The following is a 13,855-nucleotide window of genomic DNA, read 5'->3' on the forward strand; positions in this document are numbered from 1 at the left end:
CTCAAACACATTCTCAAAAAAAAAAAAAAAAAAGAGTATAGGTTTTCTTACTCTCCTTCCCCACATTTTATTATTTTGATTTTTTTCATCTTCATGTTTATCCTTTTGCTGTTTCTTGCATTTATCATTGCTTTTACAGATAGCTTTTTTTTTAATTTGCATACTAGCTTATTTAAGTAATTACTTACCAGTTGTGATTTTCCTCCACCCTGTGTCTTCTTACTTCTTTCCTATTTAGAGGAGGCCTTTCAATATTTCTTTTAGGATAGGTTTGTTATTGTGTATTCTTTTAGTTTTTGTTTGCCTGAGAAATTATTTATTTCACCTCACATTTTAAGTGATAATCTTGCTGGTAGAGTATTCTAGTCTGAAAATTTGTCCCTTTTAGAACTTTGAATATATCTTGCCACTCTTTTCTAGCCATAGCATTTCCATAGAGAAATCACCTGATACCCTGATAATACCCTTATGTGGGTTCCCTTGTAATTAACTCTATTTTTCTCTAGCTGCTTTTTTTCTTTTTTTTTTTTGCCTTTTGAGGGCTGCACCCACAGCACATGGAGGTTCCCAGGCTAGGGGTCAAATCAGAGCTGCAACTGCTGGCCTACACCAGAGCCACAGCAATGCAGGATCCAAGCTGCGTCTGCAACCTACACCACAGCTCACAGCAACACCAGGTCCTTAACCCACTGAGTGAGGCCAGGGATCGAACCTACGGTCCTCATGGATGCTAGTTGGGTTCTTTAACTGCTGAGCTATGACAGGAACTCCTCTTGCTGCCTTTAGAATCCTCTTCTTATCTTTAAATTTTGCCATTTTTATTATAATATGTCTTGGTGTAGGTCTATTTGGGTTCAACTTGTTTGGGACCTTCTGCTTCCTGTATGTAGATATGTTTCCTTCTTTAGACTTGGGAAATTTTCAGCCACAATTTTTCAAATACATTTTCAATCCCCTTTTCTATTTCTTTTCCTTCTGGAATCCCTATTATGCATAGATTGGCATGCTTTATATTATCCCATAGATCTCTTATAATGCTTTCATTTTTTTTTAATTTGGCTTTTTTGTCTACTGTCCTGATTGGGTGATTTCCATGATTGTATCTCCCAAGTCTCTTATTTTTCTTCAGCATTATTCATTTGCCTGATTCAATGACTTTAACTCAACTTTTGCCTTTGCAAATGAATTTTCTAATTTTTCTTGGCTCCTCCTTATAGTTTCTAGTTCCTTTTTAAAGTAATCTCTGTTTACTGTTGATACCCATTTTTAATTTCTTTAGCACTTTCATTATCTCGTTTTTGAACTTGGTGTCTGTTAGACTGAGGAGGTCTATTTCATTGTTTCCTCCTTCAGGGGGGTTCTCCTGTTCTTTTAACTGGGAATGTTTCCTGTGCTTCTTCATTTTGCTTATATCTTTCTTACTTTGTGAAATTAGGGAAAATAATTATCTATTGTAGTCTTTTTTAAAAAATATTTTAATTCAGTCAGCAAATCTCTATTAAGCATTTCTTATGTATCAAGGACTGTTCTAGGCAGGTAGATACCAAGATTAATATGGTACATGACAGAAAGGCCACCCTCAACTGCACACAATCTCATGGGTGAGATAGATGCATACAGAGAAGGTTACAACAGGGTGTGTCTCAGTCAGTTCCAGCTGCTACAACAAAGCACCATTCATAGACAGGGTGGCTTATAAACTGACTTTCTTTTTTCCCTCACAGCTCTGAAGCCTGGGTGGGCTAGACATCTGAGATGAGGGTGCTGGCATGGTCAGATTCTGGTGAGGAGCCTCTTCAGGGATGCAGACTGGTGACTTCTCATTATGTCCTCACTGGTGGAGAGTGGGTGAGCACTCTGGCCTCTTCTTTTTTTGTGAAATTTTATTTTTATTTTTTTTACAAAATATAATACATATATTTAAACACAATTACCTTCACACAGATTATTATATCATGGATCTTAAGAAACAGATTAAGTGACTCCCTCTGTTGTCTATTGTAGTCTTGAAGGGCTATTTATTTGCAAGTGCATCCCTGGGCAGCTTATGTGGGTTTACTGTTATGTTGGTGTGAGGGCTGCTTTGGATTTGGATGTTTTCTGTCTCTTTCCTCACTCTATTCAGGCTGTTATCTCCTTTATGGGGTATGCAGATGCATGCTTCCAGGGATGTAGGGGCAATGGGTAGCATGTGCAGGCAGCACCTTGTCACTTGGCCCTTGGCAGTGACAGCAACCCATGGAGACATGGAGGCAGCACGATGCTACCAGCTGCAGGGACCTGAGCCGTGGAAGTAACCCTCTGGGAAGTGAAATGGGCCCAGAGCCCATGACAGTGGAAATGGCAGTGTATGTGTGCATTCCCAGGGAAGTGGGGGAAATGCATTGTACTCAGTTGTGGGGACTTCCATGGTGACAACCCCTGGAGTGACAGGGTGGCAGATGATGCTTGGTCATGGCACCCTCAGTGGTAGCAGGTTATGCCCACATCCAGAGTCTGATATGGCTGTGGAGGTTTGCACCCACCCTTGTAGCCCATTCAAGAGGAACCCTGCTGCCTGAGAGCCCATCCATGTGTAGAGAAGGAAGTTCCTATGGCAGTCCTGCACTCTCCAGCAATAGTGCCTTGCTTCTCTAGTGGGGCCAGGCTTCCTCACATTCCTTTGGCTGAAGTATACCACTCCCTCACCCCCTCAGGCTCTTTCTACATAGCCAGACCTAGTCTTCTCCCTTGAACTTAATTCCAAAGCCTGTGCCCAGCTGCTGCAGATGTGTCTCAGGCTACAGTGCACTGGGCAGTGGTACTATTCATCTGTGCAGCTCTATCTCTGCTTTGCCCTCCTCTAACCAGATGCCATGCTTTTCTCCAAGGCTTTGAGGCTCCCTTTCCATCCTGGCTGATCTTCCTGCCAGTTAGATGGTCTCCAGGTATGAAGGTTTCTTTCCTATTTCACAGCTTCCTCTCAGGAGTGCTGGTCCTGTCCTGAGTCCTGTTTTCTTTTTTATCTTTCTTCTCTCTCTCTTTTTTTCCTTTTGTTCTACCCAGTTATGTGGAGGGTTTTTTTGTACTTATTGGAAGTCTGAGGTCTTCTGCCAATGTTCAGTATATGTTCTGTGAGAATTGTTCTTCATGTAGTTTTTTTTTTTTAATGTGTGTTTCTGAGAGAAGGTGAACTCCACATCCTACTATCTCACCATCTTGATCTAGCCTCTCTTCTCCATGCCATGGTGGCAGTCACCTGGACTTCAACGTGTAGCTTAAATCAGCTAATCCTAGGTGACAATTTCATTATTTATCTTATTTTCTTAATATTTATTGGGTAAAAAATTAGCAGACTAGATATCCTTCACATGTGAAGCACGAATAAAAGCAAATATCTTACATGTACAACCTTAGCAAACAATGTTAATTCTCTTATGGTCATAAATAAAAATTATAAACATGAATCAAAACATAAACCAGTAAACTTTACCAGGAGCACCAATACTGGAAACCTAAAAAAAAAAAAAATGAAAATCCTCATCAACAAGGATGTATGGGGAATTTCTTAAGGTTGTCTTGTGTTTTTGCTTCTTGAGAAATGAGAAAAGGTACACAAGGCTGGTGGTTTATGAACTGCAGGTACCATGGTGAGAAAGCCTGCTCATCTGACAATAGAATGGTTTAGCTCCTGGTTACTAAACCTGTCTCAAAAGCCAGATAAATTAAGTGAAAAAATAGTAATCAGAATTTTGCTTTTAATGAGTGTGTCTCAATAAATAAGCCATAAAAACAGAACATTAAAAAAACAGTCTTTTAGGAGTTCCCATCATGTCTCAGTGGTTAACGAATCCAACTAAGAACCATGAGGTTGCAGGTTTGATCCCTGGCCTCGCTCAGTGGGTTAAGGATCCGGCATTGTCTTGAGCTGTGGTGTAGGTCGCAGACATGGCTCGGATCTGGTGTTGCTGTGGATCTGGCATAGGCCGGCGGCTACAGCTCCAGTTTAGACCCCTGACCCTAGAAAAGGCAAAAAGACAAAACAAACAAACAAAACACACAACCTTTCATAGTGTTTGCCCCAATAGTCTTGGGGAAATGGTCCACGGTGGTACAGACCTAATGCAGGAAATGGGATGGGATAAGGGCTAAGATGGGGAACTGATAAATAGGAATGTTCTGCTAAATTAGATGTCACCCTGAGACCTCACTTAACCTTTTGACTGTCTACTGAACAGTGCATATACACAGAAATAAACAAATCATAGTAGAAGCAAAACAAATTTTGTCTCACCAGCCACCTCCTCTTCACGGAGAATTCCTAGTGCAGGGAATAATGCCTGGAGCTACCAATGCAACATCCTCTGCCTTCTCCATCTAATAAACATTCCATTTTTACTCTTTGTGGAGTGACATTTTACAAGTGTTTAAACAAATGGGAATGCTAAAAAGAAGTGAGACAAGCATATTTTCCTACTCTTAATTCTTATAACTATTTAAAGTTGTGAGTTTTATATCTGAAATAACTTTCCCTTTGCTCTATCATACCCCCAATTAGATTGTAATTTTCTGTCTTATAAGTCCAAGTTAGACATACATAATAACAGCTGCTACTCAGAAAGTGTACATCACCACCTGGGCTAAGGTGAACACTTAGATACTCTTCAAGTTTTTCTTGTATAAGTTTCTGGCTTTATTGAGCTTCTGAACACCCTACCTCTAGACATTTTTTTAAATGTGAAAAATAACCTCCATTTAAAAAGCCACTTAGACATACTTTGTTACTTGCATTCAAATGAGTACCATCAGATATATGAACTGTATTCTAAAAAGATGTTTTTAAAAAAGTTTTCCTATTATTTCCATTGGAAAGATTTTTGCCATTCAAAAAACTCTTATCCTGCATGACCCCCACTGGAAAAGATCCAACAAGGAGGAAATGGCATTTTTGAAGCCAAATAGTTTAGATACCATCAATAAATATGTATTAAAAAAGCATTGAGGAGTTCCTGTCATGGCTCAGTGGTAATGAACCCGACTAGTATCCATGAGGATGAGGATTCGATCCCTGGCCTTGTTCAGTGGGTTAAGGATCTAGCATTGCTGCAAGCTGAGCTTGTATCTCAAGGTGCTGTGGCTGTGGCACAGGCCAGCAGCTGCAGTTCCAATTCAGCCCCTAGCCTGAGTACTTCCATATGCCATGGATGCGGCCCTAAAGAAAAGACATTAAAAAAAAGCATTGAGATTGTGCCACTACCTGGTTATAACAAAACACAAGGTCACCAACCTTAGCTTTTATAACTTAATGAAAGCCTGAGGGAACATAAAGCAAGTTGGTATTTTATGCTCAAGACTGTAGACAATCACAGAGACTGTAAACATGAATAGGAGTGGGAAAATCTGGATGCAATCCAGTTAGCATAGAAGGTGCTGCTTAGAATTCTCCTAGGGAGCGGGGGATATGTTTACATTTTCTTGGAGGCAGTTCACTGTGAAATGCCAATTTCATAATGATGCTTTTGGCTACCACAGGCTGGAGAAGATACTGCTTGGAAGAAATTTTTTAATGAAAAATTATTTTTATTTATAAAATAAATAGAATATAAAACAAATAAAAAGAAAAGTAGTTTAGATTTTTTACATATCCATTCATGCCAAATTCTGAAATCCTGAGACTGTTGTGGGAGTCTTTGAAATAATTTATTATTAAATTTTTTCAAAGTAAAAATAATTATAACTGTTCATTAGAATATGCCGGCATAGAGGCAATAGCATTGTGTTTAAACTCTCATCTTTATAATCTACTGACTCTTATTTTTTTATAGATGTTGACTTTTTGCTCCAAAAGATGAGAAAAAAATAAAACTAAAGAATTAGGAAAGGAAAGCCATCTAATATATAAAGATGTCAGTGATACCTGTATGTTTATATCAGCAAGATGAAATTCTTCCTGGAGTTAATAGAGAAGCAGAAATAGTCACCTCAAAGTTTCTTCTACTCCTAATGCTCATTAACTTACCATCCTTTCAATTGTGTTGGACAGTACTATTACCTGATTTTCTGATTGTTGTGCTATCAAAAATCTTAAAAAAGTTTTTTTTTAAGAAAAAGATGGAAAGATTGTCAGTCCTGCAGTTCAGACAGGACACTGCATGCATTATATAACTGTCATCATGCTGGCACAAAGCATGAGAAACCTTTCTGTGACCATAATTCAAAAATTCAGAGTTCCTGTTATGGCTCAGTGGGTTAAGAACTTGACATAGTATCCATGAGGATACGGGTTCAATACCTGGCCTCTCTCAGTGGGTCATGAATCAGGAGCTACAAGCTGCAGTGTAGGTCGTAGATACAGCTTGGATCCTGCTTTGCTGTGGCTGTGGCTTAGGTGTTGACTGCAGCTCCATTTCAGCCCTTAGCCTGAGAGTTTCTGTATGCCACAGGTATGGCATACAGAAAAGAAAAGAAAAGAAAAGAAAAGAAAAGAAAAGAAAAGAGAAAAGGTTGATAGTAAATATATATCACAAATTACATATTAAAAAAATTCTTAAATCTGTGTAAATTTAAACAGAGTAATGAATAGACAGCTTTTATTAGTATTATTTAAAATTACTCTGAGCAATGAAATTTACAGATTAAATACTCTGGATATTGTTAGACATTACTTTGTATTATTTTAGGCATCAACTTTAGTAAAATATATCATCACGAAAAAAATAGCAGCAGTGAAAAATTTCTGTGAATTAAAATTGAAGTCTATATCAAACTGAGTTGATAAATGAAAGTTGCAAGAAAATATGAACTTGAAGACAATTTAAATATGAAACAATAGGTAATCCCTTTTTCTTTTTATGGAAAAATCTTCTTTCAATATTTTTATATACTAAACCAGTAATAAATACCACTAGCCTTTTTTCTCTAACATTAATTTTAATTATAGGGGCTCCCATTGTGTCTCAGCAGGTTAAGGAACCCAAAATAATCTCCATGAAGATGTGCATTCGATCTCTGGCCTAGCTCAGGGATCCAGCATTGCTGCAAGCTGTTGCATAGCTACATCACTGATGCTGCTCAGATCTAGTATTGTGGTAGCTGTGGCATAAACCTGCAACTGTAGCTTTAATTCAATGTCCAGCCAGGGAACTTCCATATGCCGCAAGGGCAGCCATAAAAAGAAAAAAAATAATTAATAAAATAAAATGCATTAGTCATAGATAATATGTAACAGAAATAAGTAAAAAGGGGAAAAGCAACCTCATTCAGAAAGAAAAATTATTGATATTATTGATATTGAGGTATTGATATTTGCTCTATTTCCTATTTTATTTATATTGATTAAAAGTGAAATACTTTAAACATTAAGAAACTATGGAATTTTTTTCTTTCTTTTTTCTTTTTCAGCTGTGCCTAAGGCATGTGGAAATTCCAGGGCCAGGAATCAAATCCCACCATATCTGTGACCTGAGCCTCAGAAGTGACAACACTGAATCCTTAACCCACTATACTATCAGGGGAACTCTTTCCTTTAAATTTTGTACTTATGTTTTGAAAGAATTTTTCTCTGAAATACATCATCTATATATCCTTTTGTAACCAAACCCAGGTTCAGCCACTTGCCACTTATAAGCCAATAATTTGAGAAGCAAGTGTCAGTAGAAAGGATAGTTGCTTTAATCAGAAAAGTTGGCAGTCTAGGGAGATGGTGGACTTGTGTCTAGAGACCAACTCCAAAGGTTCTGCTCAGGCATGACAGTTTTTAAAGGGAAAAAAAGGGTGGGAAGAATCTCAGTGAATCATCTAGGCAGTAGGTTGGGTTCTGCATTATTCTCCATTGAGTGCAGACTGGCTGACTCTTCAGATGTTATCTTGCCTGCATAATCTGCCTTCAGGATTGCTAAGGGGGCGTTGGGAGTAGAGCTCCAGTCATTTTTTAACTGCTTAATACTTCATTCTTATTTCTTTTTATTTAGGGAAAGAATCAACAGGTTAGACAAAGCATGGTGTGTCTTCTGGAGAGTGCTAAGTCAAGAGTTGGTTTCAATTGCTTAGTGACGTCATTCCTATAATAAGGTTCTTTTAAGATTAGAGGGAAACAGAAATGGGCAAACAGGAAAGCGGCAAAAGAGCTGCTTTCAATTCCCCCCTGTCAAAGATCATTCCATTTCAATGGGATTAAGGGCAAAGCTCTGTGTTTGTTAACTTCTTCATGCTGATATAGGGCACGATATTCTCAGAGTGAAAGATGTTGGTGTGAGTCTGTAGTGTCTCTTTGCCAAGTTTTTGTTGCCCACTTACATCTATGGGCAGAGCAAGCTGCAGTTATTTAGATGTCCACAATGTTGTAGATTATTATGAGCATTAATGTTGATCCTACTCTCTTGAGGCCAGTTCTTGGAATTGCGCTAGCCATAGATTCAGTATTGCTAAAGTCGGAGCAGCTTGTGTCATGGCTACAGTCTGGTCATCATGTAGTTAGCTTTTCTTCCTCTGGCAGCAGGTATAGTGTATGTAAATCAACTCAGGAATATGCATCAGACACAGTCTGAGACTATTGTCCAAATCATTAACTGCTCAGCTTTGTCCTTTAAGGGGAGGTTCACAAGGTTCTTTTCAGTTCTATCTTAGTACAGTTATTGTGTTATTTTTACATTTAAATCTTAAATTCATTAGAAATATATTTATATGAATGAGGTAGGGATCTAATAGTTTCTCCCAAACAGTTAAATAAATTTCCGTAATGTCATTTACCTTCCCACATTATGGATTAGTATATGTAAATATGCTTTGGCTTATTTCAGTGTTTTCTGAAAGCAAACATTTTCAATCATCAGAGATCAGTATCACACTCTTCTCTCTTCACATTCTCTTTAACAAAAACAAAAATTTCATATTTCTTAACTTCTTGTTAGAAAATATCTTTTGTGAACATTTGGACTCACAAAACTTGGGGGACTTGACAAAAGACAAATTAGAAGCTGTGTTATGGTGGCATTGCTGTTAAGAACAACGAGCATTTGGCATTGTCTTCATCAAGTCCATGATTGAAAATTCATGAAAGATCCATACTCATGGGACTAGATAAAATACCTTATCAGCTGAATGCATGCATTTTTAAATGACAGAACATCTTCCATATCTGGTAGCATATTGTGATTTTCAGCATAAGGCAACTAAAATGGAAAAAAGTTCTTTAGGAAATTATTTGCAGATTTACAAGGAGGGATGCTGAGGAAGAAGAGTCCATTTACTTTCTTCACTTATATCTGCAATCTAATATACGGCACAAATGAAGCTTTCCACAGAAAAGAAAATCATGGACTTGGAGAATAGACTTGTGGCTGCCAAGGGGGAGGGGGAGAGAGTGTGATGGTTGGGAACTTGGGGTTAATAAATACGGACTATTGCCTTTGGAATGGATTAGCAATGAGATCCTGCACTGGGAACTATGTCTAGTCACTTATGATGGAGCGTGATAATGTGAGAAAAAAGAATGTATACATGTATGTGTAACTGGGTTACCATGCTGTACAGTAGGAAAAAAATAATGTATTTGGGAAATTAAAAAAAAATAGTCCATTGAGGAGTTCCAATAGTAAGATGTGGAAGCTATGTCCAGGGAGGGTCTGAATGCATATCATCACTCTGGTCCAGGCTCTCAGTATCTCAATTCTGATAGAATGGCTGGACCACAGTGAGGGTAGCTGCCATCCTAGCCCACACATCTATGAGGCATCAGAGTCCCAAGTCTGTGTACATGCAAACATGGTATATAAATTCTTCTTCAGCCAATAAGTCAAAATTGTTTTGCATTTTCTGCTTGCACAGAATTCCTAAAAGTAAAATACTAAGAGATTAGCAGAGTATAGATGTTATGATTATATTATTGCTTGGGCTGAGCAATTCCATTCTGCCACCCAAATTTCCTATAACCAGTGTTATATACCAGTGTGATTCATTAGGAGTGCAATATAATACTTGACTGTAGGAGTAAATCCAATACTGTACTAAATGTATTCTATACATAATATTTTAAAAGAATTTCTACTAAGCCACTGTAAAATAAAATAGCTTAGTGCTTTCATAAGGGTAAAATTTTCTGGTGAAAAAAAGGGAAAGAATATGAATAAAATTGAGTATTTTATAACCTATATTTTAATATCAGACAACATGTAAGAGTTATAGAAGATATTAACCAATAGAGGGTAGGAAGAAAAAAATAAAGTGGATAATAGAAAGTTCTGAGAAGAAAAATTGTTGAATATGTGCTTCAAAATATGTTTAATGTCTATCTTAAATCATTTTCATGTAAACTATTCTATAAATTTCAGTTGAAGATTAAATATCTGTTCTTTCATTTTAAAGCTGGTTACAATTCCCTTACTCTATTTTCACTTCACCATAGCCACTATGTATCATCAGAAGACAGCCTAAAACTTTCTGCCCTAAGTAAGTTCTCCATGGTGTGTAAGACATCATGGCACTTGCCCACCAAGCCTACATTAATGAGTGAGGCTTGGAAAGCCATAGTTCTCCGAGGCATAGTTAATTTAAAAAAAAAATAGAAACAAAGAGTTGCTCCAGGGTGGCAAATTAAGTCATCAGTTTCAGAATTAACAGGAGGAAGTCATATCTGGGCAGATGGCACAGTGGCTAAAGCTAGACAAATGTAGAATCTGTGACGTAGGCACTATGACACCTCATGAGTTAGTTCAAGTTATGAGAATTCATAGGTTAGCCCAGTCTATGAAGGTTGGTAAATTAGTTCAAGTTATGAGAGTTTGTTACATTAGGATGAAGAAGAAACTATGTTGTGAGGAAGCCAGCCACTCAGTGTCAGAGAAATAAACACAGAAAATCATAGGTAAGAGTAGACTGACCCATTGTCTTCAATCTAGAATAATTCCGATTGCACTGTGCTGACCCTAATTCAACCATGTTTTTGATTTCATAAGATCATATCTTCCTCCAACTAAATTCTGTAAGTAAGGATTTGATTGGTCACTCTGGAGCATCTGCCCACTCAAGAAATATTGTGCATCTCTTCTTTTTACAAACAAAAATTTCCTAAATAAAATAACTGGAAACTCAAATAGTGGTTTTGTATGTTTTCAAAATGAGATGTGCCATAGAAACCAGGTTTTTACTTGCTCTCACACAAAGGAAATAAATACACTACCAAAATGCCAAGTCACTGTAGAAAGAGCCAATGAGAATGTAAGAATCCCATTTTAGCCATCCTAAGTTAAATATGATAGCTGGAAAACAGATGAGAGAGGTTATGAATAGAAAAGAACAATTTTGGGTCTATGCTGAAGAAGTATGTTTTTTATTACTTTGCATATTGAGAAAGGAAGCATTCTTAGACTTTTCAAGAGTTGTGACTTATTTTTTTTCTAAGTTTTAAATTTGTTCCAGGTTTATCTTTACTAATGCACTAAAAGGTTTCCCAGGGTAAGATCCTTATATTGTTCATTATTAAAGCATTAATATTTATAACCATATCCAGTATAACAGTGGTTATTCAGAAAATTGTATGAATGAATGAACTGGATTTTGAAAGACTTTTAAGGTATTTCCTATATCTATGCCTTCCATGAAGCTTTGCTGATTATACTAAGTCATAGCCAAGTCTTCCTTTTCTAAACTTTCAACATTCAGAATCACATGTGTAATCATAAATGTATATTTTGTTTTCACATTTTGTTTAATTGTAATAACAATTGTTATAATTTGTTATGTTTCAGTTTTCTACCAACTAAATTGTTAGATCCTTAAGGAAAGGGATCATGTCATAGTTTTCTTGGTTGTTGATTAATTGATTCAAACTCTAATTGAAAACATTCAGTAAATTCTGCATCTTCTCTTTAACATTTCTTAACTTCCTCAGGCTAAGCAGAAAAAAGTGATTCCCTACCAGTCACTAAATCACTTCAATCAAAATTATACTTCTGTCTTTTTGGCTTACTTTCTATCTCCTGGAGGATGGATATTTTAGAAAGCATTTCACTAGTTGTAAGGGCAAAACAAAAGTGGGAATAGTTTCAGTAAAAAGAAGAATGTATTGTAAGAATGTTTAAATATCTCACCTGGCCCAAGGAAAGAAATGAGCCCACGCTTCAGGAATAACTGGAATTAAGTATGCTAAATGCCTACAAAAAGGAAATCTCTTCAAATTTCAATTTATCTTATCCTGGCTGCCCTCTGATTGTCTTTCTCCCTTGAGATTGACTTTTCTCCTGTGCTCTAATCTATATTGTATAAATTTGGCTTTGAACATCTATGGAGCTTTGCATCTTATGATTGGAGTAACACAAAGTTTGATTTAGGGTGCCCTACCTAGTTTCCAATCCAATATCCCCAGGAAGGCAGTCACTGGCCCATCAGTCTTACTGTTTCAATCTACTGTGGACAGAGGGCATCATTATACAGTGACATGACTATTCCCTCTGGAATTTTTTTTCTAGAAGTGGAGCATTGCTGAGCTTAAGAGAGAAAAAAAAAATTAAGATTTTTTTTCCCCTAACTGGATATTCTATGGAGTCCAATACATTGTGTCACTGACTCTCATAAAGGCCATATTCTAAAATTGATCTTTGTTCTTTCTCATTCATTTTAGTATCTTTATCTAACTCCTTCCAGTTTTAGTATTTTATTTATTTTTTATAATAAACATTTAATATTTTGTTTTTCCACTATAGTGGCTTTAAAAAAATTTAACTTTATTGGGGTATAGTTGACTTACAATGTTGTATTAGTTTCAGGTGTACAGCAAAGTGAATCATTCACACATATAAATATATCCATTCTTTTTTCCCATAAAGGTTATTACAAACTATTGAGTAGATTTTCCTGTGCTATACAGTAGGTTCTTGTTAGCCATCTATTTTATGCAGTAGTGTGTATATGTTGTTCCTATCCTCCCAATTCTTCCCCCCACAATGATATCACCTATGGTAAGATTGGTTTTGAAATCTGTGAGTTTGTTTCTGTTTTATAAATAAGTTCTTTTGTATCATTTTTATTAGATTCCACATGTAAGTGATATCATAAATTATTTGTCTTTCTCTTTCTGAATGACTTCCCTTAGGAAGATAATATCTAGATGTATCCTTGTTGCTGATAATGGCATTACTTTCTTCTTTTTTATGGCTGAGTAGTATTCTGTTGTATATATGTACCACATCATCTATGTATTTCTCTGTCAATTGACATTTAGGTCTTGGCTATTGAAAATAGTACTGCAATGAACATTTGGGTGCATGTATCTTTTCCTATTAGACTTTTCTCCAGGTAGATGCCCAGGAGTGGGATTTAGTGGATCATATGGTAGTTCTGTATTTAGTTTTTGAGGAACCTCCATACTGTTTTCCATAGTGGTTGCACCAATTCACATTCCCACCAACATTGTAGGAGGGTTCCCTTTTCTCTACATCCTCTCCAACACTTACTGTTTGTAGACTTTTTTTTTTTTTGTCTTTTGTCTTTTTAGGGCTGCACCTGTGGCATATGGAGGTTCCCAGGCTAGGGGTCTAATCAGAGCTATAGCTGCCAGCCTACACCAGAGCCATAGCAACGTGGGATCTGAGCCGCGTCTGTGATCCACATCACAGCTCGTGGCAATGCCGGATCCTTAACCCACTGTATGAGGGCAGGGATGGAACCTGCAACCTCATGGTTCCTAGTCAGATTCATTTCTGCTGCACCATGACGGAAACTTCTGTTTGTATACTTTTTGATGGCCATTCTGACTGGGGTAAGGTGTTAACCTCATTTTAGTTTTGACTTGCATTTCTCCAATAATTAGTGATGTTGAGCATCTTTTTTCATAGGTTTTCTTTTACCATCTGTCTGTCTTTGGAGAAGTGTCTACCTAGAT

Source organism: Sus scrofa, chromosome 13 (genome assembly GCF_054392235.1).
Source record: "Sus scrofa isolate SSC_HxYL_T2T_F1_AM1 chromosome 13, Sscrofa_HxYL_maternal_Yorkshire_Landrace_v2.0, whole genome shotgun sequence".
Lineage (NCBI taxonomy): Eukaryota > Metazoa > Chordata > Mammalia > Artiodactyla > Suidae > Sus > Sus scrofa.